The 26,877-nt window shown below is 39.1% G+C and overlaps 1 pseudogene; it reads left to right on the forward strand.

Moving 5' to 3' along the window:
* LOC112630285 overlaps positions 1-26,877 on the forward strand; it is a 134,001-nt pseudogene that overhangs the window by 27,269 nt on the left and 79,855 nt on the right.

Consider the following 26,877-nt stretch of genomic DNA (forward strand, 5'->3'; position numbering starts at 1 on the left):
TTTTTTGAGACGGAGTCTCGCTCTGTCGCCCAGGCTGGAGTGCAGTGGCGCGATCTCAGCTCACTGCAAGCTCCGCCTCCTGGGTTTACACCATTCTCCTGCCTCAGCCTCCCGAGTAGCTGGGACTACAGGCGCCCGCCACCTCGCCCGGCTCCTTTTTTGTGTGTTTTTAGTAGAGACGGGGTTTCACCGTGTTAGCCAGGATGGTCTCGATCTCCTGACCTTGTGATCCGCCCGCCTCGGCCTCCCAAAGTGCTGGGATTACAGGCTTGAGCCACCGCGCCCGGCCCACCCTTTCTTTCAGAGGTAATCTCTCTTGGCTCTGTTTCCCTGCTGTTAGATTCTCCCCGGGGCCTGAAAGCTTAAGGAGATGAATAACTCCTCCCTTCTCAGGCCCAGTCCCAAGGTGCAAGGCTACTTATGTCAGCAGCATGCACCAGTAAAATAGCAGAAGCAGGAAGAAAGCCAGTCAGAAGATAGCTACCCTGGCCAGAAGACATGTACCCCTGAAGATGGAGAAAGAGGCCATCCGGGTATAACATAGCAGTTACATCAGAGTAGGACACTTGCTGTTTACAGGAGACTATAAAACCTTTGTCTCGTCCTTACCTGGGGCTGACGCTATTTTAGGCCTCAGCCTGCCTGCACACAGGCGCTCGTTAAAACAGCGTGTTGCTCCACACCACTTCATGTTGTCTGTTGGCGTGCTCTCGGGGTTCAAACCGATACAAAAACCTTACACCTGCAACCTCACCCTTCATTTCCCCAATTCTCTACTAACCAATTCTTTATGACTACTGCCAGTTTGATCATCACTACTTACCAGTCTCTGCGTAATAGAGTGTTCTTTGGAGAGCCCTATGAGGGACCCCAGATCCCAACTATGCACGCTTCTATGTTCAATGTTGTTCAGGTAAGGCCTTCTGGTGATTTCTGTGCTTGGCCTGACTTGTAACCTGGCATTATAATAAAATGCTGTACTTACCCTTTGAGTTTCTGCCTGTCTTAATCCTGGCATAATTAAGAGTTCAGACAAGACATCCGGATTACTTGTGGATATATTTTATAAGGCCAGAACTGTGTGTCAGGATCAGAAGAACTCTGAGTCCCAGGGCATGGGGCCTTAGGTTCTTGAACCCACAGACAGGGACCAACAGCTGCAGTGGGATTCAGTGAAGGGCTGAGGTCCTAAGGGAGCCTGTCCTCAGTTATGCACACACTTTTGCAGAGAGAAGTCTTGAGTAGACTTAATTTTGTTCCCACACTGGCAGCCTAATGGAAGTGCCTTCACTGGGAAGAGAATAGAGAGGTTAGTTAATGGGGTTTGGAGTCAGACTGAAGTGGATTGAGTCCCAGCTCAGGCACTTATTTGTTATGTGACCTTGGGTAAGTTGCCAGTCTTCCCTGCAGTAGATTAAAGATAGTCACATAATCGTTTTACATTCTTCTATCAAAGGTTGGGAACTACTTCCCCTCCTCTTGAATCTGGGCTGGACTGAGACTATTTTGACCAAAAGAGTACATTTTAAGTGATGCTAAGCCAGTTCTTCATCTAGCTTTGAAGAGGATTAACAGCTTCTTTCTTGGTCTTTTGTGGCCCTGAGTTACCATGGAAGAAGTCCAAGTCTTCTGCCAGAGGTAGAGGCCATGTGGAGGTACCCTGGACCCCTGGACATGGGAGTGAAGAAGCCATCTTGGATGTCTGGCCCAGTTCAGCCATCAGATGAATGGTAGCCCCAGCTGACATCTGGCTGCAACTGTGTGAGAGACCTCGAGCAGGAACTGCCCAGCTGAGCCCCAGTCAACTCACATAATCATGAGAAATAAGTTGTTGTTTTAAGCCATTATGTTTTGGGTAGGGGTGGTTTGTGATGAAACAACAGATAACCAGAACGCTCTACAAGTTTCGATTTCCTCATAAGTAAAATTGAGATAATAGTGGACCTGCCGGGTAAGTGGATGTAAGGACTAAATAGGAGGCTGTGATGTAAGTGCCTAGCAATGCTTGATATATATTTATATTTTTATTAGGCTGCATATGATATATGTTCAAAATATAGATTTTGAGTACAGTGAGTTTGAACCCCAGTACACTGGATTCTGGGAAGGGGTTAAAGATCTATGTGCCTTGGTGAAATCAGAAGGGTTGAATTTTATCTGAGTTAATGACATAAAAAAATACATTCTGGAAAGATGAAACTGGCCTCGGTGGTCAGAGAGTAGGGGCAGGGCAGTTGGAACTTTAAGTTTCTGAAGGGCTATGTGATGTTATGGGTCAGGCATGCTGACTGGCATTCCTTTGTGTTCCTTGGAAAATCACTTTATTTTCTTGCTTTTATTTTCCCCGGGAAGGAAACAAAAGGGAGATGAATAATCTCGTTATTAGATTTTTAAGATATTCTCGAGACCGCTAGGAGTTTTGTGAACGTTGGATTTTTGTCAGAACTTTTCTCAAAGCTTTCTTAGCTATGTATCATCAAACTGTTTATCCACTCTTTCCTATCTCTCTTTATACTGATCATAGCGTTTATTTTATGCTTACTTCTGTCTTTCCCATTAGATCGTATCATCAGTGAGGCTCAAGACATCCATTCCAAGTCTTCAAACTCTATTATAGAACCTGGCACAAAGTGAATGTTCAATAATTGCAAATGAATGATAGTCATCAGTGTGGTTTTGGGGTACAAGCCTCAGAGATCATGCCCAGGGAAATCCAGGACCACTGGGAAAAGGATTCACACATTTAATTGTGTTGGCTTTTTGCACCTCTGTCTGTTCTAGTGAGTGACAATTTAAGCAGAGTGGTTTAATGGCTTTGGTGACTCTTAATGAATCTAAGAATATACAAAGGAAGAGCCTAGTTCCATTTTATTAGGCTTCCTAAATACTACATTAAGGGGAAAAAACAACTCAGAGCACTGATATTCGGTAAATTTCTTGTAAATAACATTGTTCAATACTGCTAGGGTGTACTCTCCATTAAGGAAAAGAGCATTTTATCGGCTGCTTTACGTTTTAGTCTCTGGGGTTGTTCACATTTACGTGGGAGCTGTCAATGTTTTTTAGACGTCTGGGTTTCTCTGGTAGGAACCACCACAACTGAAACTGAGTGAAGAGGCCATTGGGAAGGCTGGGACAACAGATTTGACCTCAGTCCATTTATTTCATAATTCAAAGTATCCTGGTTTTTGCTTCCATGTAAATACCCTTCCTCTGTGTGATGATAGTGGTTGAGAACAAAGATGGGATTATCACAAAGCAAAAGAAGTCGAGTAAAATATGACAAAGATGTACTGTTTTCCTTTCTTTTCTCAATGGAAATAGTTTTATATGTAATGAGATGGAAAGAATAGCATTTGCAGCATTCTTGCTTTCTTAAGTCTTATTTGAAAGAACCACAAATATGTATTTTTCTCATACTCATTGCAGTACTGTCACAAGCTCCAGCCCATATGCCTGCCTTAATGAGAAAATTAAAGACCTGTTAATTTCATTTGTTTTGCTTCTAAGCAGTAGGTGACAGAAGAGCTAAATATTCTCTCCGAGTTGACATGGTGGTTCTAAAAGCACAGGAACCAAGTGACTATAATGACCTTGCTTTTCATGTTCAACTAAATGGACCAGAGATAAGATCTATATTGTTTCTGAAGTGTTGAGACCCACAGACAGGGGATGAGAAATTTCTTTGCTGGTGCCAATGGGAAGAACAAATGAAACACATCGGGAATGCAAATGTCTTCTCAAGTCTAATTTTTTACTCAATTAATGAGATGCTCTCATTTGGTAGTAAGGCGTGGTTTGGGGTGCAGGTGGCACAAGCGCAAGGCTAGTGATTCATGGTATTATTACTACTTGTGGATAATATTGTTAACTACAGAATATCAGTTACCCAGATGACATTGTGGTGGCTGCTAGAGGTATGATAAAGAGGTGTAAGATATTTGTACCTTCAAAAATTGTAAAATCTTGTTTGGAAGAAAAGCATCTGTGCATTGAAAGAGATCAGTACATAGAACAAATGCTAAATGTGAGGAGATAATTGAATTGCCGTTCACCTTGCCTATACTAGAATTATAGGGATTAGAGAAATCATTAAACCAACATTAAATGGGAAAAGAGCTGATTTATTACTCTGAGTCAGCAGCCTGTAACCCCAACAAGTATTGCTTCTGGTAAGTTGTATTGCAAAATATGAATTAGATCTGAGGTCGTGGTGGGGACTCATTACTTCTACCCCAATATGACTGTACTCATCTAGGTTATTCTAAATGCACTTACCAAGAAGCCAAATGGACAAGGACTTCAGAGAAGAGTGGACTATTTCCATGTGTGCATACTGTATGAGGACACGAGGAGAAACTGTCAGTGACCAAAGAAAATGAAAAACAACAATAACAACTCAACAACAGTTGGTCTGGTTCCTCCTTTTGAGGCACAGTTAACATTCTCCCTAGTAAGACAATAACTATTGAATGTCAGCCTTCAATCAGTAGGATTGTAATTCTTTTTCCCTTGGAGATGAACCATTAGAGATAGCATTTAGAATTATTTATTCTAGTAATTCTTCACATGAGGAAACGGCTCTTGAGTGGAAGTCCCTTAGAAATGTGAGAACCTGGGGAAAAATACTTCTTCTGCAATGGAGGGTGAAACATGTCATAATAATAGCTTGGAGGAGAAAAGCTGCAACTCTAGACTGGAACAGGGGTGGGGGCAGTCTGGGGTGGTCTCATGCACAGTTGGTTTTGAGTTGACTTGAAGATGGGGGGCAGAAGAAGCGAGCAGGCTTTCCAGGTGGTGGAGGAGGCCAAATAACGTAAAGAAAATGGTGTGTGGAAACAAAAGGAGAGCATTGTAGGGCGAACTCAGAGCAAAAAAGCACTGGAGATCAGTCTAATGCCTTTGGGTTTGATACTTGATCTTTATCCTCTATTGTTTGATGAAGCTCCTGGGAAAAGGTCACTTGTAAAAATTGCTGCGTATGTGGACGTTTGCAGAACATCTGGGGCTCTGTCACCACAACAATAGAGGGTAACTGGAATAGGGAGGGCAGTCCCCACTAGCACATATGGCCACACTATCGTATACTTCCCTTACAATAAGGCAAAATATTTTTAGGAAAAAGGAAGAAACTTCAGGAAGAAAATCCTGCATGGTTTTCTAATATGATCTATTTATTGCAGAAACTGTCTCTCTTATGTCTCTTATAAAAGACTGAGTGGTTACCTAGCCTCTTCTTGAACAATTCTAGAGATCTCACCACTTTAGTAGGCATCTTGTTCCATCTGACCTTTTACAGGATACTCCTCCAGTCCTGACATTTTTTTTCTCTGTAATTTCCAAACCGTGGTCCTAGAATAATACAAAAAAAGGTCTATTTCTGTACTACAGCTCAGTTCTTCAAATACTTTAAGGTACCTTTCCTTAAACACCTGTTTGCTATGCTCTACAATCTCAGTTTTACATATCTCATTTTTTATTAACTCCATCTTATCTTTTCACCTTTTCTCTCTTAGATCCCTGACCTCCAGCAATTCTTCAATCCCATGAGGACATCGAACAAATTAATCCTACTTCCTTTTCATTGCTCTTCATTCTTTTGATATCCTCTGTCCACTCCTTACCCAGTTAAATTCTGTCATCATTCCTTATAATCACTCCTTTATAGGTACCTGCTGTTCCCTTGCCTTCTGCCTCTTTATGGTTTTAGTAAAAGCACAACCCTGGTTAAATCTCTCTCCATCTACTCTGTGCCTATGCCTGTACAATTGACTGGGGCTGAAGAAAATTACATTCTTGATGTCTGATTTGGCTTTATATTCATGATGATGGACTTCAAATGAGAACTTAATGTTGCCCAGGGTCATTATCACAGTATATTTCCCTGGTCCATTTACTGTCACACTTTCCTAGATGACCATTCCACCATTTCAAACCTCTTACAACTTCTCCCCCATCCTTACTCTTACCTGCTGACCTTGATTCCTGCTTTGCTAATAAATCGAAGCAGTTAGAAGAGAATGTTGGTAGACTATTTCACCTCCACATTCTACCCGCCTTCCAGCATCTGCTCCCATGTCTCTGTCTTCCCACACACCTGGTTGCTTTGGGTGGTCCTATCTGAAGTTCATAAATCCTATCCCCCTCACTACCCAACGGTGTTGCTTCAGCAATTCTCCTCTTCCTCTTCAACATCAGCAACTTGTTCTCCCCTGCTAGACATAAACATGCTGTCATTTCTTCTATTTAGAAAAAAACCTCCTCTTGTTCCCACTTCTCCCACCAACTATATCCCTCATTTTTGTTCCTCTCTGCAACAGATTTCTTTAAAGAATTCAAATTCAAATTGGGAGAGTCTAAGTTTGCCTTCTCCAATTCCTCTTCTCATGTTTTCTTAAAGCCACCCCAATTAGGCTTGTGCCAATATCCCTTCACTCCATGTTGCTAATTCTGATAGTCAATTCTCAGTCTTCATATTACTTGACCAGGCAACATTTGACACCATTGATCATTTCCTCTTTGATACATTTCTTCACCTGACTTCTGTGATTTCTGACCTCACTGGTTACCTCTTCTCTGTGCTGTTGTAGCTGGATCCTCCAATACTGCCATTCTGTCAGGAAATCCTGCTATCCCTATGCTGTGGACTGAACTGTGTCCCCGTTGCCCCAAATTTATATATGTTGAAGCCCTAACCCCCAAGTGATGGTATTTGGAGATAAGACCTTTGGGTAGGTAATTATGTTTATATGAAGTTATGAGGGTAGGGCCCTCATTATGGCATTAGTGCTTTTATTAGAAGAGACACCAGAGAGCTAATTTCACTCTTTCTCTGCCATATGAAGAGAGCTGTCTGCAAGCCAGAAAGTAAGTCCTCACCAGAATCTGACCTCAAACTTCTAGCCTCCAGAGCTGTAAGAACAGATTTTTTTTTTTTGTTTAAGCCACCAAGTCTGTGATATTTTGTTATGGCAACCCAAGCTGGCTAAGGCACTCCACCCACAAAATATTTCCAGAATTTGATTATTTTTCATCTCCTCCACTGCTGCCGTATCGTGGTCCAAGCCACTATCACCTCTTGCTTGGATTACTGCAAGAGCCTCCTAACTGGTCTCTGCACTTCTACCCTAGCCCTTCTAAAGTCCTTTCTCAATTGGCAGTCAAAATGATCCTTCAAAATGTATTAATAAATCAGATGATGTCTCTCCTTTGCTCAAAACTCTGCGATGGCTCCCCATTTCTCTCAGAGTTAATGGACTACATGGCCCTATACGGGTTAACTCCTATCCCTTCCTGATACCTCTTTGACTTAATCCTACTTCCCCTTTGTTTATTCTATTCCCTTCTCACTTATCTCTTTGCTGTTCCTCAAATATGCCAGATCTGCTCCCAACTTAGGGCCTTTGTACTAGTTATTCCCTCTGCCTGGAACTGTCTTCCTCCAGAGAACCTCATGGCTCATCCTTCATCTTCTTTAAGCCTTTGTGCCAATGCCACCTCCTCACTGAGGCCTACCTTCACCATGCTATTCAGGATTTCCATCTGTTGCCCTTTCCTAGCACTTCTATTCCTCTTTTTCCTACTTGATTATTCTTTTAGACATTATGATTTTCTAACACATTGTTTATTCTATTAATTATTGGTCTCCCCCTTTTGACAATTAGTTCACTGAAGGCTAGATTTTTGTTTGTTTTACTGATATACCTCAAGCACCTACCTAAAACAGCACCTAGTACATATGCACATAGAATATGTAATTGCTGGAAGAATAGTATATACATTAGTGTTTTTATTTCTCTCAATAATTTCTCATGTAATATGTTGCTTGGGACTCTCGTTATCCTGGCAACTCTCTTCTAAACTCATTTGTCATTTAGCTTTCCAGTGTTTATTACCCAGAATGGGGTACAGTATTTAAATAATATCCCAGATATTCACTGAATTGTGCAGAGTAGTACATGATTATTGCCTTTCATAATCAGGACACTGAGCTTCCATTAATATATCCAAAGAGTAAATAAGCTATTTTAAGAGTAAAGTCAAAGAGTTGGTTCATTTTGAGCTTGCAGCAAACCTTCAGAGTTTGATATTTTATAAACTGCTGTTAGGTTTCTCTTCTCTTGATTGCGTGCATAAGATTTGAAACTAAACCTACTACTGTTCAGTGTTATCAAGATGATAAGGTTTACACAGCAGAGATATTTTTTCTGTTCATCACTGGAATCCCAGTATCTAGTATACGCCAGGCAATAATACTTTTTCAAAAAAATTTTTTTCTTGACAGCTTTTAAAATCTGTCTCTCCTTTCTCTACCCTAATGTTCTCAGTTTAACTATAATGTTTCTAGGTGCAAATTTAAAGAAAATTATCCTACTTGGGATTCACTGATTTGTGAATCTGAGGATTATTGTCTTTCATCAGTTCTAAATTTTCTTAGCCATTAACTCTTCCGTGTGTGTGCGTGTGCTTTCTGGAATTCTATTTGATAGATGTTAGACTTTTAAATTCTAACCTCTTTGCTTCTTAACCCTGCTTTTATGTTTTATTTTTCTCCATCTTTCTGTCCTACATGCTGGATAATTTCTTTACATTTATCTTCTAGTTTGCTGTTTCTCTTTTTAGCTATGTCTAACCTGCTGTTAAGTCCACTGCTGTTTTTAATTTGAATAATTATATTTTTAATTTCTGCAGGGGCCTTTGAAAACAGTATGCTGAGAATAGATAGGGCTCAAGGACAGTATCTCCAATTGAACTTTTAATGAACTCCCGTAGGCGCCAAGAAGGCGGGCAGATAAGGAAGAGCATAGAGACAAGGAACTGAGTAGAAGGTTACATCTGGGTAAAGAAAGTTTGTTTTGCATTGTGTTCTTTCTGCTGACGTGGGGTTTATGGAGTATAAATAAAGTGAGGCGGAGGCTCTGAGTGCGGCCGCCATGTTCTCTGTTTGTCTTTGTCTTTTGTGTCTGTTCATTCTCCACCACCCCCGGCACGGACCCCAGTAAATTTCTAAAATTTTTAATTATTTTGCAGATTTGCCTATTTATTATATTGTTCTTTTCTCTCATTTTTGTGCCTATATAATAATGCTTTTGTATTTTTTAATGATTAATAATTTTAATAAAAATCTTGATCCTTTTTTTTCCATTGAAGTCAAGAAAGTAAAATTACAATAAATTATTTTTTGGCATAAATAAAAATTTTGAACTTAAAACAATGTTGTGAGTTTGAATATATCTACTTTCTAATACTTTTTTTTAAATTATACTTTAAGTTCTAGGGTACATGTGCATAACGTGCAGGTTTGTTACATATGTATACTTGTGCCATGTTGGTGTGCTGCACCCATCAACTCATCAGCACCCATCAACTCGTCATTTACATCAGGTATAACTCCCAATACAATCCCTCCCCCCTCCCCCCTCCCCATGATAGGCCCCGGTGTGTGATGTTCCCCTTCCCGAGTCCAAGTGATCTCATTGTTCAGTTCCCACCTATGAGTGAGAACATGCGGAGTTTGGTTTTCTGTTCTTGCGATAGTTTGCTGAGAATGATGGTTTCCAGCTGCATCCATGTCCCTACAAAGGACACAGACTCATTCTAATACTTTTCAACCACTTTAATATTCTTGAAAAAAAAATTCATGTACATAGGCACACACATTTTTTCTTTTGGCCCAGGCTACAATATGGTTTGACATGAAATTATAAAACTCTGTCTTCATTTAAATTTTTGATATTTTGTTTATCATGCATTTTTTGCATCAATTTTGATTTAAAAATATTTAATTAAAATATTATTTACCTTGATTGCTGAGCTTTTTGACATCTCTCTTCTTTTTTTTTACCTGAGAATGTGTCACTTATCTCACTGTGGTCTCCATCTTGACTATTTTGTATATTTGATAATTTCAAAGGCCCAAAGTCCTTGAAGATCTAATTCTGCTACTTCTCATTTACAATATCATGTTTACATAAGAGTTTTTCAGTTTTAGGTTATGCATTCATTTTGGTGTGTCTCTGTCAGGTCTTTGCAGTGTCTCTATGAAGTGTATATCATTTGTAATGCTTTATATGAAGGGTACATCCTAGAGCATTTATATTTACTTTTTCTAAGTACCCAAAGACAGCACCTACTTTGAATTACTTTAATTAAAATTTTTCTTTGGGGTTCCTGGATCACATAAGTAACATAAATATGACACTCAGATCCATGGGAGGTTAGACTGTGGTTGTGAATTCTTAGGAAAAAGTCTCTATTTTTTTCCCACCTGGATCTTAGAGTGAGACTCAGGAGTTCTCTGATTGTTGTTGGTGAAGGAATTTTTCTGTTTCCCCTGTCAATGAGATGTAGCTCTTATAGGGTATTGGTTTTATTGGCGAAAAGTGTCTATGTCCTAAGTCATCACCCACAGATAGTCTAAGGTAACATCCTGACGTTGGGAGATTCTCAGTATCCAAGCTGATTTGATTCTGAAACTGTAGCTGTTTCTTAGGCAACCATAGCTTCAACATTAGATTACCATTCTGCTTTCTAGCTCCTTTTCATTTTTTTGTTTTGTTTTGTTTTGTTTTTTGAGATGGAGTCTCATCCTGTCGCCCAGGCTGGAGTGCAATGGTGCAATCTTGGCTCACTGCAACCTCCACCTCCTAGGTTCAAGCAATTCTCCTGTCTCAGCCTCCTGAGTAGCTGGTATTACAGGCACGTGCCACCACGCCCAGGTAGTTTTTTGTATCTTTAGTAGAGATGGGGTTTCACCATGTTGGCCAGGCTGTTCTCAAACTCCTGACATCATGATCCACCTGCCTTGGCCTCCCAAAGTGCTGGGATTACAGGTGTAAGCCACCGCGCTGGACAGCTCCTTTTCTTAAACCAACCAACTAACCCCTGGAGTGTTTTCTTAGTTTCTTTCAAGTTTAACTACATATTTAAAGATATTTTTGGTCTTTATTATTAAAAATTTCTACATCAAGAGGTTTTTTTTTTTTCCCTTAATTTTTTTTATTGTTTTTTGAGATGGAGTCTCTCTCTGTCACCCAGGCTGAAATGCAGTGGTACGATCTCGGCTCACTGCAACCTCTGCCTCCTGGGTTCAAGCAATTCTCCTGCCTCACCCTCCTGAGTAGCTGTGATTACAGGTGTGAGCCACTGTGCCCAGCTGAAGAGGTTTTTAATAGTATTTATTTGGTTACATTGTTAGAAACAAAAGTTTTCTTTAGTCTTGAGTTGATTCTTCTCTCCTTTCTTATCTCAGATTTAAGCAGACAGATTAAAAGCAAGATGGAGTATTATGAATTTCTTTGTAAAATTTATTAACATTCCATAATATCTCTCTGTATCTACTTTTTTAGATGTTGATTAATTTGGGGTTCCAGTTTTCATAGGTTAGTAGTACCTTTTTATATATTTTTAAATCAACTTTAGCAAATATTACCTAGTTTGCAGTATTCTTGGAATTATCTTCATCTTACAAATGGGGAACTAAGGTTGGCTAGATGAGGAAGTCATTCAACTGTGAAACAGAGAATGAGGAGGTAAATCCACATTTTTCAGTCTACATCTAATCCTCTTTATCCTATTTCACAATTTATTTGTTTATTAAGTTAATTTTTAATTTTATGGTTATATTGTAGGCATATATGTTTATGGGGTACATGTGATATTTTGATACAGGCATACAGTGTGTAATAATTACATTAGTTTAATTGGGTTATCTACCACGTCAGGCACTTATTATTTATTTGTGTTAGGAACATTCCAATTCCACCCTTTTAGTTACTGTAAAATATACAATAAATTATTGTTGACTGTAGTCACTCTGTTGTGCCATCAAATATTAGATATTATTCTATTGAACTATATTTTTGCATTCATTTATCATCCACACTTTTTGCCCTGTTCACCAATACCCTCCCAGCCTCTGGTAACCATCATTATACCTTCTATCTTCATGAGTTCAATTGTTTTATTTTTAGCTTCAACATATGAGTGAGAACATGCAAAATTTGTCTTTCTGCGCTTGGCTTATTTCACTGAACATAATGTCTTCCAGTTCCATCCATGTTGTTGCAAATGACAGGATTTCATTCTCTTTCATGAGTGAATAATATTTTATTGTATATATGTACCATATTTTCTATACTCATTCATCTGTTGATGGACACTTTGGTTGGTTCCAAATCTTCGTTATTGTGAATAGAGCTGCAAGAAACATGGTAGTACAGATACATCTTCAATATACTGATTTCCTTTCTTTTGGGTATATACCCAGCAGTGAGATTGCTGGATTGTATAGTAGTTCTATTTTTAGATTTCTGAAGAACCTCCATACTCTTCTCCATAGTGGTTGTACTAATTTACATTCCCACCAACAGTGTATGAGGGTTCCCCTTTCTCCACATCTTCGCCAACATTCATTACTGCCTGTCTTTTGGATAAAAGGCATTTTAACTGGGTTGAGATGATATCTCATTGTAAGTTTGATTCACCTCTTTCTGATGATTAATGATATTGAGTATGTTTTCATATACCTGTTTGCTATTTGTATATCTTCTTTTGAGAAATGTCTGTTTAGAAATTTTGCACATTTTAAAATCAGATTATTAGATTTTTTTTCCTGTTGAGTTGAGTTCCTTATATAGCCTGGTTATTAATCCCTTGTAAGACAGATAGTTTGCAAATATTTTCTCCCATTCTGTGGGCTGTCTCTTTACCTTGTTGATTGTATCTTTTGCTTTGCAGAAGCTTTTTAATTTGATGTGATCCCATTTGTCCATTTTCACTTTGGTTGCCTGTGCTTTTGAGGTACTACTCAAGAAATCTTTGCCCAGACCAATGTTCTGGAGAGTTTCCTCAGTGTTTTAGTAGTTTCATAGTTTGAAGTCTTAGATTTAAGTCTTTAATTCATTTTGATTTGATTTTTGTGTATGGTGATGTTGCAGGACTTTTTTTTAGTTCAGCTAAAGACGGGACCCTTGTCACACGGCCACAAAAATTTAGGCTCACAGACACTTTAAAGGGTGCGTAAGGCAAGGTTTTATTGGGTGAAAAGGGAAAAGAAGGAAAACAGAGACCCTCTGCAAAGCCAGAGTCCCTGCTGGTATGCTTCCTACCTGGCAGTTTGAATCTCAGGTTCCACACAGGAAGAGGTGGGGCCGGCTCCTCCCCACTGCAAACTGCAGGAACTTTGGAGGCTCCCCCCCAGTGAGCCTTCCTCCTGGCTTGCAGGTCATGGGAGGTTCTGTCGGGGAGCTCTTCCCACCTGGTTGTCTCAGTGAGAGATAGGAGTCTACTTTGATTGTTTGGCATGTGGATATCCAGTTTTACCAGCATGATGTATTGAACAGACTCTTTCTCCTATGTATATACTTGGAAACTTTGTTGAAAGTGAGTTCACTGTAGATGCATAGATTTATTTCTGGGTTCTCTATTCTGTTCCATTGGTCTATGTGTTTTTTTTTTTTTTTTTTGCCAGTACTATGCTGTTTTGGTTGTTATAGCTCTGTACTATAATTTGAATTCAGGTAATGTGATTCTTTCACTTTTGTTCTTTTGGCTCGGGATGGCTTTGAGTAGTCTGGGTCTTTTGCTGTTCTACATAAATTTTGAGGTTTTTTTTCTATTTCTGTGAGGAATGTCATTGGTATTTTGATAAGAATTGCATTGAATCTGTATATTGCTTTGGGTAGTATGGACATTTTAACAATATTGATTCTTCCAAATGAACATGGAATATCTTTCCAATTTTTTGTGTCCTCTTCAATTTCTTTCATCATTTTAAAAATAGCTTTCACTTCTTTGGTTAAGTTTGTTCTTATGTATTGTATTTTATTTGCAGCTATTGAAAATGGGTTTTCCTTTTCAGATTGCTTGCTCTTAGCATATAGAAATGCTACTAAATTTTGTATGTTGATTTTGTTTCATGGCAACTTTACTGAATTTATCAGTTCTAACAGTTTTTTAGTGTTGTCTTTAGGTAATTCTAAATAAAAATTATTTGCAAAAAAGGATAATTCGACTTTCTCTATTCCAATTTGGATGCTCGTTATATTTTTCTGTTGTGTGATTGCTCTAGCTAGGACTTCCAGTACTTTCACGTGGTACAAGTGAGCATCCTTGTCTTGTTCTAGAGCATAGAGGAAAAGCTTTTAGTTTTTGCCCATTCAGTATGATACTTGCTGTGGATCTGTCCACAGCTATGTGTGTTGAAATATTTTCCTTCTACTCCCAGGTTTTTTAGGGTTTTTATCATAAAGGGAGGTTAAATTTTATTGGATGTCTTTTCAGCATCAATAGAAACAATCATATGGTTTTTGTCCTTCATTTTGTTGATGTGATTGATTAATATGATCTGTTGATATCAATGTTGATTGATTTGTGTATGTTGAACCATTCTTGCATCTCTGGGATAAACCCCACATGGTTATGATAAATGATTTTTTCATTTGTTGTTAAATTCAGTTTAGTAGTGCTTTGTTGAGGATTTTTGCATAGATGTTCATTAGAGATACTGGCCTGTAGTTTGTGTGTGTGTGTGTGTGTGTGTGTGTGTGTGTGTTTGTGTTTTTGTCCTGTTTTAGTATCAGGGTAATATTGGTCTTGTAGAATGTGTTTGGAAGTATTTCTTCCTCTTCTAGTTTTTGGAATACTTTGAACAGGATTGGTGTTTGTTTTTCTTGAACTGTTCCTTAAAGTTCAGCAGTGAAGCCATCAGGTCCTACGCTTTTCTTCGATGGGAAACTTTTTATTATATCTTTGATCTCATTTCTTGTTATTGGTCTATTTGGGTTTTGGATTTCTCCATGGTTCAATTTTGGTAGGTTGTATGTGTCTAGGCATTTATCCATTTCTTCTAAGTTTTCCGATTTCTTGGCATATAGTTGCTCATAGTCTCTAATGATCCCTTGAATTTCTGTGGTATCAGTTGTAATGTCTCACTTTTCTTCTCTGATTTTATTTTGGCATTCCCTCTTTTTTTCTTAGTCCAGCTAAAGGTGTGTCAATTTTGTTTACCTTTTCATAAAACCAACTTTTTGTTTTGTTGATCTTTTATATTCTCTTTTTCTTTGTTTTAATTTCACTTATTTCTGCTTGGATCTTTATTTTTTCTGTTTTCTACTGATTGTGGCTTTGATTAATTCTTGCTTTTCTAGTTCTTTCAGATACATCATTAGGTTGTTTATTTGAAGATTTTCTACTTTTTTGATGTAGGTGCTTATTGCTATAATCTTTTCTCTCAGTATTTCCTTTGCTGTATCCCACAGGTTTTTTTGTGTTTTCATTTTCATTTGTTTAAAGAAATTTTTGAATTTTCTTCTTAATTTCTTCATTGACCCACTGGTCATTAAGGAGCATGCTGTTCAATTTCTGTGTGTTTGTATCATTTCCAGAGTTCCTCTTGTTATTGATTTCTAGTTTTATTCCACTGTTATCAGAGAAGATATTTGATGTGATTTCAATGTTTTTGAAATTTTTAAGACTTGTTTTTTGGCCTAATATATGGTCTGTCCTTAAGAATGATCCTTGTGCTGAGGAGAAAAATATATATTCTGCAGGTATTGGATGAAATGTTTTGTAAATATCTATTAGGTTCATTTGGTCTATAGTGCACATTAAGTCTCGTGCTTCTGTGACGATTTTCCATTTGGATGATCTTTCCAGTGCTAAAAGTAGGAAGCTGAGGTCCCCAGCTTCCCTAGCTATTATTATATTAGTGCTCTCTTTAGCTATTTAGGATTTATCTCTTTAGGGTTTATTTCTCTCTTTAGCTCTAATAATATTTGCTTTATATATCTGGGTGCTCCAGGGTTGAGTGCATATATATTGATAATTGTTACTTTATCCTCTTGCTGAATTCACCCCTATATCATTATATAATGACTTTCTTTGTCTCTTTTTATAGTTTTTGTCTTAAAATCTATTTTGTCTGATGTAAATATAGCTACTCCTGCTCTTTTTTGGTTTCCATTTGCATGGAATATCTTTTTCCATCCTTTTATTTTCCCTCTGTGTGTGTCTTTATAGGTGAAATGTCTTCTTGTAGGCAGCATGAGGCTGGGTCTTGCTTTTTTTAAAAATCTATTCAGCCACTCTGTGTCTTTTTATTGGAGAGTCTAGTCTATTTACATTCAATTTTATTATTGATAAATAAGGACTTTCTACTTCCATTTTGTTATTTGTTTTCTTATTATTTTGTGGTCTTCTCTTCCTTCCTTCCTTTCTGTCTTCCTTTGAGTAAAAGTGATTTTGTCTGGTGGTATGTTTTAATTTCTTACTTTTAATTTTTTGTGCATCTGTTTTGATTTTTGGATTTCAGGTTATCATGAAACTTGCAGATAACATCTTATAATTTGTTATTTTAAACAGATGACAACTTAATTCTGATCACAAACAACAGCAAGCAAACAAATAGCTAAGAGAAAACTAATAAAAACTGTACACTTTAACTCCACCACCCCACTTTTAAATTTTTTGTTGTTTCTGTTTATATTTTTTATACTTCTAACTTTTAAAAAGTTGTTGTAGTTATTATTTTTGATAGGTTTGTGTTTTAGTCTTCTTCCTCAAGATATGAGTGGTTTACATACCACAATTACAGTGTTAAGAGTATCTTATTTGTCTGTGTACTTACTATAACCAATGAGTTTTGTACCTTCAGTGATTTCTTATTGCTTGTTATTGTCCTGACTGAGGGCAACAGGGGCCATCCCTCATCTCTTCAGAATGGGACCTGCCTGTCCATCGGGAGTAACCGACCCATGCTTAACTGCTGTTCATATGGAAACTCTTCTCCACTTCTCATAGTGGTGTTTATTATCTGTATGGTCCTTTTAAAGTCTGATCTCTTCAGAGAGCCTGATGAAGCTGTATTGGTTTGTGTATATGTGAGGCAAGAAGTACTGGTTAATTATGCACGATCCATTGCCAGCCTCCACCATTCTTGTTTGCTCTCATTATACAGGCAGGAAAATTCAGCCTCTTTTGAAGCTAGGGATAGCTATGTGACCTTTCTCTAGTCAACAAAGCTTAAGGGGACTTCTGCTGGTTGACTTCTGGGAAAGGTGTTTTATCTTCAGCACAGTGAAGGAGGATCACAGAAGGTTTTTCCCTTGTGCTGATCTGGCCAGTTCCCTGCTTCCTGCCTTTGGTTGTGTGAGGATGTGATATTTGGAGCTATGACAACCATCTTATGATGTTAAGTCAAGCTCAAAAGAATCACACATACACCAACCCAGTGTCCTTGTGTGGAGCTTGTGAGCCAGCCGTGGCATCAGTCATCTGCAGACTTCTTATGCAAATTATAAATCTCCTTTGGTTTAAGTCATTTTTAGCTAGTCTTTATGTGATTTACAGCTAAATGCATATAAATGGATATGTTTCCCTTTTCCTTTTTTCTTTATTTTTTTTATTATTATAGATTGTATAATCAGAATTTGTTTTTTTGAAAAGTAACTTTTAAAAATATATTTTCAGTTATAAAACTTTATCCATTATTTCTCTTAAATTTCTCTTCTAGAGCTTAGGAAACTTGTAGGTCCATCAGTAAATAAATTGAGTACCTTTTCTATATCAGGTATTGTGTGAGAAATTGGAGAAAAAGCAATGAACAAGATCAATTATTTGCTGTCTTGTAATCTAATGGGGGAAATATTTGCCTGCCTTTGATTTATTTTGCTATTATAAACTCTCAGGTGGTAAGGCTTACTTTTCTTAATTTTCTTGCCACTTCTGCATTCTTTACCTGTTTTTCCTTTTGATCAAAATGAAGCCAGAGTCATAGCCCCCATCATTGCTGCTTCTGCCTTTGGAGAGATGAAATGATCAGTAAGACAAATGTGGAACTGATCATTCATACTCCATCTGCACTGCTCGGTGGGACAGATGGTGTCATGTGGCTCAGGAACTGTCCTGAAATGAAAGTACCAGCACTCTTTCACCCAGTTTCCTTCATGTCCTTCATGTCAGAAGTTCAGAAGATTAGAGAAGCCCTCCTACCATGCTTGGAACCTATTTAGCCTGTTATCTTTCATCACTTGGATTGCTTTCTCCAAGAGAAACCAGATATTCTTTAAAAAAAAAAAAAAAGAAAACAAACAACCCCCTCTCCAAAGACCTAAAACATATTTAATTTGCACATTAAAATGCTTATGCAGTTATTTGTGTGGCAACCACATTTCCTTAAATCAGTGCTGTGGCTGTAGAGTCAACAAGGCAGAAACAGATAGCGTGGGTTTCTCTTGAAATGTACTGATGAAGAGAAAGAACTAACCTGGTTCTTTCTCATTTAGATTATTCACACAAGTGAGGGACCCTGAGCTCCATGATGTGCAAAACAGGTCCATTCTGGGCTATGATCTCTGGTACTTGTGCAGTGTTTGATGGAACAACAACCTGTACTTGTCCAGAACACTCTGGCAGATGACCCATCTGTTTATCCACCTGCCAGCATCCCATGTGCTCTCATTTACCCATCTCACTTCTTCTGGCTCCTTCCAAATGGCCTATGCCAGAGGGTTTGTGATAGTTCTAATTTATCTCTCTCTTACTTCTAATTTTCTGTCCTACCCAGCTCTGTTCCTTCCTTACTCCAGGAAAGGAGCTTTTTTCTATGTGGCAGTTCATGGGAGAAGTGATGACCCTTAACTGAAAGTCAGAGTCCTAGACCAAATTTATTCTCAAATTCAAATGTGTGCCTCTCTTGCAAGCAAAGCCAAAGGTGGGTAGAGGAAAACAAAGGAGCAATTCTGTAGAAATACACTGACAGCCAAGAGGAAAGGAGTTCTGCATATTCAACCTGTAAAGCACCTTACAGTTTATGCAACCTTAGTATGCACAAAATCATGTAATTTTCACAACAGTCCTGAGAGGCATGTTTGATCATTCCAGGAGGAAACCAAGCCTTTGAACCTGGAGGTAGACAGTTGGCTGCAAACCTGGGTTTTGGGTCCCAGGCCCTGGGCACTTTCCAGCACCCCCACCCCATCTCTTGCATTGCTTCTTGCTCCTGCTTTCCAACTCTGTGTGGCTGGGTCTGAGCCAGCCTAGCAGAGATGTCCCCAGCCTTGTGGTCCCATTGTCCCCTCTCACTTGGCAATACCTCGGAGCTGGATGAGGCAGCCTTCAGGTGCCAAAGAAGCTGCCCTAGCAAAATCTCAGTGACTGGAGAGTCTGTCCTCATTTTCATTTTTATTAAAATCCTCACTTGGCCGGACGTGGTGGTTCATGCCTGTAATCTCAGCACTTTGGGAGGCTGAGGTAGGTGGATCGTGAGGTTAGGAGTTTAAGACCAGTCTGGCCAGCATGATGAAACCCCCCTCTTTACTAAAAATACAAAAATTACCTGGGCATGGTGGCACGCGTCTGTAATCCCAGCTACTCAAGAGGCTGAGACAGGAGAATCGCTTGAACCCGGGAGGCGGAGGTTGCAGTGAGCTGAGATCGCACCACTGCACTCCAGCCTGGGCGACACAGCGAGACTTCGGGAAAAAAAAAAATCCTCACTTACCTGTATGTTGCTATTTTTTGAAACATACTTTTCTCTGTTTCAAGCAAGAAAACAGCTTCAGGTTCAAGTAATTCACTCTCCTCTTCTTGTATTTCCACATTCACTGTCTGTTGACTTCCAGCTCCTTTATTCACTGTCTTCTGCACACAACATGCCCTCTTTGATTTAAATACATTGTTCATGTCACCCCACAGTGCTCCTTCCAATCTCTAGTTGAACCGTCTCCTTTCTCTCTTTCATTGCCTTTATTTGATTGGAAATTTCCTGAAGCCTGGAACTCAACCTTAGTAATTAATGTATTTATTCATTACACATATCGTTCAGGTTTTAGAGAGCCAATAAATCTCATCTGTCTTCCTCTTGTGTCTTTAAAGCCCATTGAAAGGTAGACTTGGAAGTCAGAGAGACGGAGATAAAAGTATCCCTCTTATTATTGAAAAACCTGTTGGGAAAACATAGCTTTGGGTCTGTGGCAAAGTGTCTTTACTCTCATATTAAGTGAAATAAGCAGGTCACACGAGGACAAATCTGCATGATATTACTTATCTAAGGTGTCTAGAATAATCTAACTCATAGAAGCAGGGAGTAAAATGGTGGTTACTGGGGGGTTGGAGGGCGAGGGAATAAAGAGCTATTGTTCAAGGGGTATAAAGTGGCAGTTATGCAAGATGAGTAAGTTCTAGAGATCTGCTGTGCAATATAGTGCCTATATTTAACAGTATTCTAGTTTGCACTTAAAAATCTGTTAAGAGGGTAGATCTCATGTTAGTGCCTTTAAAACAAAAAACCAAGGAAACCTTTGGAGGTAATGGATCTGTTTATTCCCTTGATTGTAGTGTTGGTTTCATAGGTGCATGCGTATGTCCAAACTCGTTAAACTGTATACATTAAATATGTACAGTTTTTAATGTATCAATTATATCCCAATAAAGCTATTTAAAGAAACAGAAAGAAGAAAGACTTACCTACCCAGATGTGGACACAACAGGACCTTCATAGGCCTCCCTAATAGGGCAGATTCCTTACTGCCAGGCAGAATGGGCTGTAAGGCAAGCTTACTAAAGGTAGACTTGCTCAGAGAACAAAGCCCAGGGCAGGCTCAGTTTATTCTTCTAGAGAAGCCGGCTACATTACACCAGTGGAACTCTCTCTGTGTGGGAACTTGAGGTCAGAGAACCCGAGGTTCTCCCAACACAAATTATTATATAATGTACAGATGTTTACTGAGCTAGGATGTGATTATAGAGGCTAGAAATACAAAATTGAATAAGACATTGTTGTACCCCTCTTTAATATCTCAGCCTATTGGGGGAGACAGAAAATAAATAATTTATTGTAGGATTATGTGACGAGTGCTATGAAAGATGAATCAAGAGAAGTGTCTTTCACATCTAAATCTTAAAGGAGATGCTGCTTGAGCTGAACTTCAAAAGTATAGTAGGATTTGACCAGACGAAGGAGTGGGAAAAGAACATCTGGGTGTAGGAGAAGCAGATGCAAAGCCATGAGGTGGGAGCCACAAATGGTCACCTGGGGGACTGTTAATAGTTCAGGATGGCCACAGAGGGGCAGGTGTGTGGGTGTATGTGTGTGACTGTGTGTATATGTACAAATGTGTGTGATGGGGAGGTGGAGTAAGTGAGAGTGATAGGAGATGGGTTGAACAGTAAGGCAGGAACTAGACCAGGAAAGGCCTTGTCTGCTTTAAGAATCTGACCGTGGGGAGTGGCTGAGAGATTTTAAACAGAGAAAGGATAGGATCAGGTCTGCATTTTAGAAAGAGACCCACAATGCAATATGTAGGGCCAGCTGAGAGACTTGAACCCAAGTTTGAAGACTGCTGTAATAATCCAGTTGAGAGATGATGAGAATTGGCTCTCATGAGATTATAGGAACTAAGACTGGGATGGTAAGAATGGAGAGGAGGGGTAAAATGCAGAAATAGTAAGGAGAGGGAAGAACCACCATTCTTGCATACAGTGGTCACTCAGTAAATGAGATTAGGGAAATGGAATGAAACCTCCCAAACCCTGTTCTTCGGGTGGTCTACGTGATGGTTCCCACACACTGAGTCCTCATGCTGGTGCTGCTGAATGCCCTGGGCTTGTGAGAGCTCCCTGTGGGTTTGGAGAGTCTGCACTCTTGACTAACCTCCCTTTGCTATTAGATTGCAGCATAGGGTAGTAGTGAAGACCATTGGATTTAGGTCCATCTCTTCCACTTACAACCTCTGGGATCTTTGGCAAGTTACTTAAGCTCTCTGTAGCACAGATACCCATATTGCACTGTGGGTATCTTTCTAAAATGTAGATCTGATCCTATCCTTTCTCTGCTTAAAACTTCTCCCCGCCTGGTCAAATTCTTAAAGCAGACAAGGCCCTTCCTGGTCTAGTTTCTGCCTTACTGATCAACCCATCTCCTATCACTCTCACTTACTCCACCTCCCCATCACACACACGTACACATATACACAATAAATAGAGACATAAAAGGAGAAATAATAACATTAATAATGCCTACTTCATAGGATTTTTGTGAGGATAAACTAAAACCAAGCACAGTGCCTGACACTTGTGCTCGGTCAATGTCCACTGTAACTACTCCCAGTTTAATTCAGGCACCGCGACCCCTCCCCCAGTTGGCTCTTCAGAGGCCTTGCTCCATTGGTGGTCCTTGTCCCTGTTGGGCTTGCATCCTTTCCAGCAGAGTCTGGAAAGAAGACAGGGCTCATTGTCCACTGATGCCATTTCTCTGCACATGAGGGAGGCTGAACATCTCATGGCGTCTTTTATAAATGCAAACCCATCCTGATGACAGACACAAATAATAAAATAATAATAAAAAGAAGGAATACAAACAAGACTTGAAAAATTCAAGTGAAGTTTGAGTGCCACATTGATATTTTAAACATTGCCAAGCTAAATAAAATAAATTGAGAAGTGCTGTCTAGGCACAGTGTCAAGTGTTACAGTGAAGAGGGAGCAATTTGGAAAGACACTCCTAGAATGGATAAGCAGAGACATGTTACCTCAGAGCTGCCACCACCAGACCCTTTGCTCAGAGTTAGTCCCCCATGATGGATGAGGAGAGGGTCGTGAAAGGCGAGAAGGATAAATTATTTTCAGATTCATCATGCTTTGCCTTTTCTGTTGATAAAGGCATTATATGGTCATTTTAGAAAAATTGGAAAATGCAGAAACATAAAACTAAAATATAGCTTGCCTCCATGCAAGTATATATGTCCTCCATGCAGAGAAAAGTACAGTTAATATGAGCAGTTTTGGTGATTTTCCTGAGATAAATCCTTTATTTGTGTACCTCCTTCCATGCTCCAGTAACACAGGCAAGACTATCTTTCTTGGGGACAGCAACACAAGGTTTGTTTTTCCTGGGACACCTTCTCCCTCCTGACTCCCTTTCCTCAGCTCCACCTTCCTGCCCATCGCAGCTCTGACATCACCTACTGCAGCAAGACTTTCTCAAACTCCACCCATGCAAGGGATTCTGGTGCTTCTCTGGGCTTCTGTGATACCTTGTGTCTATCTCTAGCATTGCACTTATTGTATAACCTGTTTAGATATCTGTGTATTCCATTGGACTGGCTGTTTTGTGTATTACTCATTTTTGTTTTCTTGACACCTGGAATAATGCCTACTGCACAGTAGATGCTCAGTATCTAGATTTTTTTTTAAGTGTATGAGCCAATAAGCTTAGGAGAGATATCAGACTTGTTTTGTAAGGCTTTAAGGATTAAAACTAGGACTAGTGGTTAGAGGCTATGGTGTGACAAATTTTCTTTCAATGGAAGACAAAATTTGAGTGAATGAAAACGGAATGGGCTACCTCAGGAGCTAACAAGGTCCTGGTTACTGAAAGCATGTAAATGTAGGCTGGGCAACCTCTGATTCTGTAGAATACTGTCAGTCTCTAGATTAATTAGTGTTGATCTGGAAGACTCTCCAGGTTCATTCAGCATTTAGATCCCATAGTCCTACATTGCAGAAGTCATGAAGTAATGTAATTTGTGATTAGAAATTCCAAGTTGGTAGTCTTGACTAAGGTCTGGCCCTTCAGTGCTCATAGATAAAATGAGAGTTCTCACTTCTATTTTTATGTAGCTTTGAGTAATTATACAAATATACTTTTAACTGCTTTTTTTCAATTCTCAAGTCACACAGCTTCGTACCTCAAGAAGTCACAGCTGCCACAGAACCATAGACTTATTCCATCAAAAATGGGCTCTGAAACCAAGTGCCAGCAAATAATGGGCTCTGAAAGTGCCAGCAGACACAAAATGGTGGCCTTCTCCTGTGTTCTTTTAGCTTCTATCTGCTTTGTTTCCTTCAAATATGTAGCCTCCCTAGAGTTCGCAAGATACCTTACCTGTCATGAATGCTCTTTCCTGGTTCTCAAGTAGGGCTGGATTGATCACCTTACAGGTGGAACTTGTTCCCTCTGTCCTTCTAAGTCTGAGATAAGTGAGAAAATGCAGGAAAGCATCTACCTATAACAGCACCTAGTACTTGGTAGGTGCTACATTTGAGCGAGGTCCTTCTCCACTTATGTTCCCTATCTAAGACCTCTCTTAGTGCCCCTTCTCCTGACGTGGCTCCTCTCCAGCCCCATAGGCAGTTACAGTAGAGCCTGAGCCACACAGGCCTATCACTGCTGCAAAGCCCACTTTCTCATCCCAGCTTATTCCTCCTTCACCCTTCTCCTCTAGGTGAAGGTCCTGCTCTCTTCTCTTTGCGTAGCTGCCACCATATACTGAGTGGATATGTCTCATGGAGTTCTTTCTCTAGGTAGGACCTGTGTCCCACAATTCTTTGACATCTCTGAACACAGCCCATGGGCCACTTTTCTTTTGCAGGTCCCACTGCTAATCACCACAGCAAAGTGGCCAAGAACTAAGGGAAATTTGGAGAAGATACTTCTATCTAACAAGGTTAAGCAGGACTCATAGCACTTTCCGTTAGACCATTAGGGGATATAAAACAAGGCTACTGCTCTCTTTTTCAGAGATTCCTTTTAACTCCTATCTCATCAGACCTGAAGGAAATCTCTGTCCCCTCATTGATCTCTCCTTTAATTCTTTGGCAATAGGCTTCTTTGAACCTGTGCTATGAAACACTATTAGTAATTTGAGTAATTTGCCTTTCCAAGCCCAACTGGGCTGTAAACTGCTTACAAGAGAGCATGTGGCACATGAGAAGTGCTCAAGAAATTGTTGTGTTTTTTAGTGTCTTACTCAGTTCTATTTTCCTGACACCAAGAATAATGCCTAGCACATAGTAGGTGTTCAATAGATATTTGTTAAATAAATAACTTACTGATTGGAAGAACGATCAGGGTTCCCAGGCTTTAGACTTAAATTTTAGCAAGGAGAATTGTCAAAAAATATAAAATTTGTCAACTTGGATAAATTTATGTAAATTTATGTGACAAGAGAAGAGAGGAGTATCAAAGAAAAGAGAATTTAGAAGTGTCAGGGAGGGGCGGGGATGGGCAGGAGAATGGAAATGGAAAACCCAGGCCTTTGGATCTTCCTAACCTCTAAGGATCTGACATCTGAGAAAGCAAAATGTAGCATAGCGGGACTTTTGCCCCTTGTCTTAGCCCTCCATCCTTGGGGCCAAATGAGGCCATCCTCAGAACCTTCCTCCTGTACCATTCATTTGGGGCCCATGCAGCTACCCACTGTTGGATCTCAGAACTTTCCTAGGTCATCCTCTTTGTGACTATATTCTAAAAATACTTAGTTTCTCACTTTTACAATATAGCTTAAAGCTTGCTGTGTAAAGTATTGTTTTATTTTAAAATCTTGCTTAACATTTCATCATTTCTTTTCTGTCTTATGTTTTGGATAGATAATATGTACAATGGCACATGGTGGTAACAAAAAATAAATCTCATTTGTCTCGCTTTCTTCCAGTGTCTGAGTTCTCATTTCTGGAGGCAATTACCATTATCAGATATTTATATCTCCTTCCAGAGATTTGGGTATATAAACCTGTTTTTTTCTTATAGAAGTAGTAGCATGATATTAGTTTTACATCTTGCCTAAAAATAGTTACAAATACATATCTTAGAGTTCTATATTGGTTTGTATAATGCAGTCATGTCCTTTTTAGTGACTCTATAATATTCCATATTGTGGAAGCTCTTGAATTGGTTTAACCAGCCCCTTTATTGAGTCCTTGAAGTTTAGTTTTTGTCCAGTCTTTTTCTGTTATAGACAATGCAATAATTCACATCTCTGTGCATATGTCTTGCACATGAATAAGTATACTTAGAGGTAGAATAAATTCCTATAAATGGAATTGACCTATGAAAGGGTATATTCAGTTTATATTTTGCTAATAGTATTAGTATATATTTGCTAATAGTATTAGTAATTTATCAGTATTAGGAATAGCAGCAATGATTCGCTCAGTGGCTTACTATTTTGATCACTATTTAGGCATTTTGCATGTTCTATATCTTATTCATTCCTCATTACATTGAAGGAGGTATTGTTACCATCTCTATTTTACACAAGAGCCAACAGGCTAGAAAGGTCAAGTAACACAGTGAGTGGCAGATCTTAGGTTCAGTTGTCACATGCGATAGGGTTCTGGATAGCTTATGGCTCTAAACAGCATTCTTGCTCCTCAAACTGGCTGGACCATCAGAGAATGAGAAGAACACATGCTTCATATAGAAACAGAAGCACATGCTCACACCCATACTCTTTTCTTGGCTTCGATTTAGAACTAGCTAATAGACCCTTTTGAAGACCCCTGCAGAGTAACTTCATAAGTTCTTTTCCTAGAAAACACCAGAAATACCAAAGAGACAGTTTTTAGGATGATAAAGGCATCTCCTTTTGGTTAGTCAAAACATGAGGACTGGTACAGCCAACTTGAAAAATGAGAATTTGACCTCAGAATGAATAATCTGTCAATGTTTCTCATTCATTCATGGCCACTGAAAGCTACTGTACCCTGAAAGATAAATAATGCCTTTGCCCTTTACTGGTAGGCCTGTTGGTCTAATCCACCAGACCAAAGCTATTTTGAATCCACAAATGAATCATATGATCAGATTAGACCCTTTCCTCTGCCACTCATGGTGAAGGCTTTTATCTCCCCCCTTTATGCTGAGAAAGGACAAAACCATGACATTTTCGGAGTACTTAGTCACTTGAATCTGAGCTGACCTAACAGTGAAAAAAGCTAGTTCTGGACATAAGTGAACCTCAGGGCTTTCTCATACATTATCTACCTTTATGGTTGTCTTTTTAAAATTAGGACTAGAAAAGAGATACACAATTTACCATCTTAACCATTTTTAAGTGTGTACTTCATTTACATTGAATACATTCACATTGTGAAAAC

The sequence above is a fragment of the Theropithecus gelada genome, chromosome 1 (genome assembly GCF_003255815.1).
Source record: "Theropithecus gelada isolate Dixy chromosome 1, Tgel_1.0, whole genome shotgun sequence".
Classification (NCBI taxonomy): domain Eukaryota; kingdom Metazoa; phylum Chordata; class Mammalia; order Primates; family Cercopithecidae; genus Theropithecus; species Theropithecus gelada.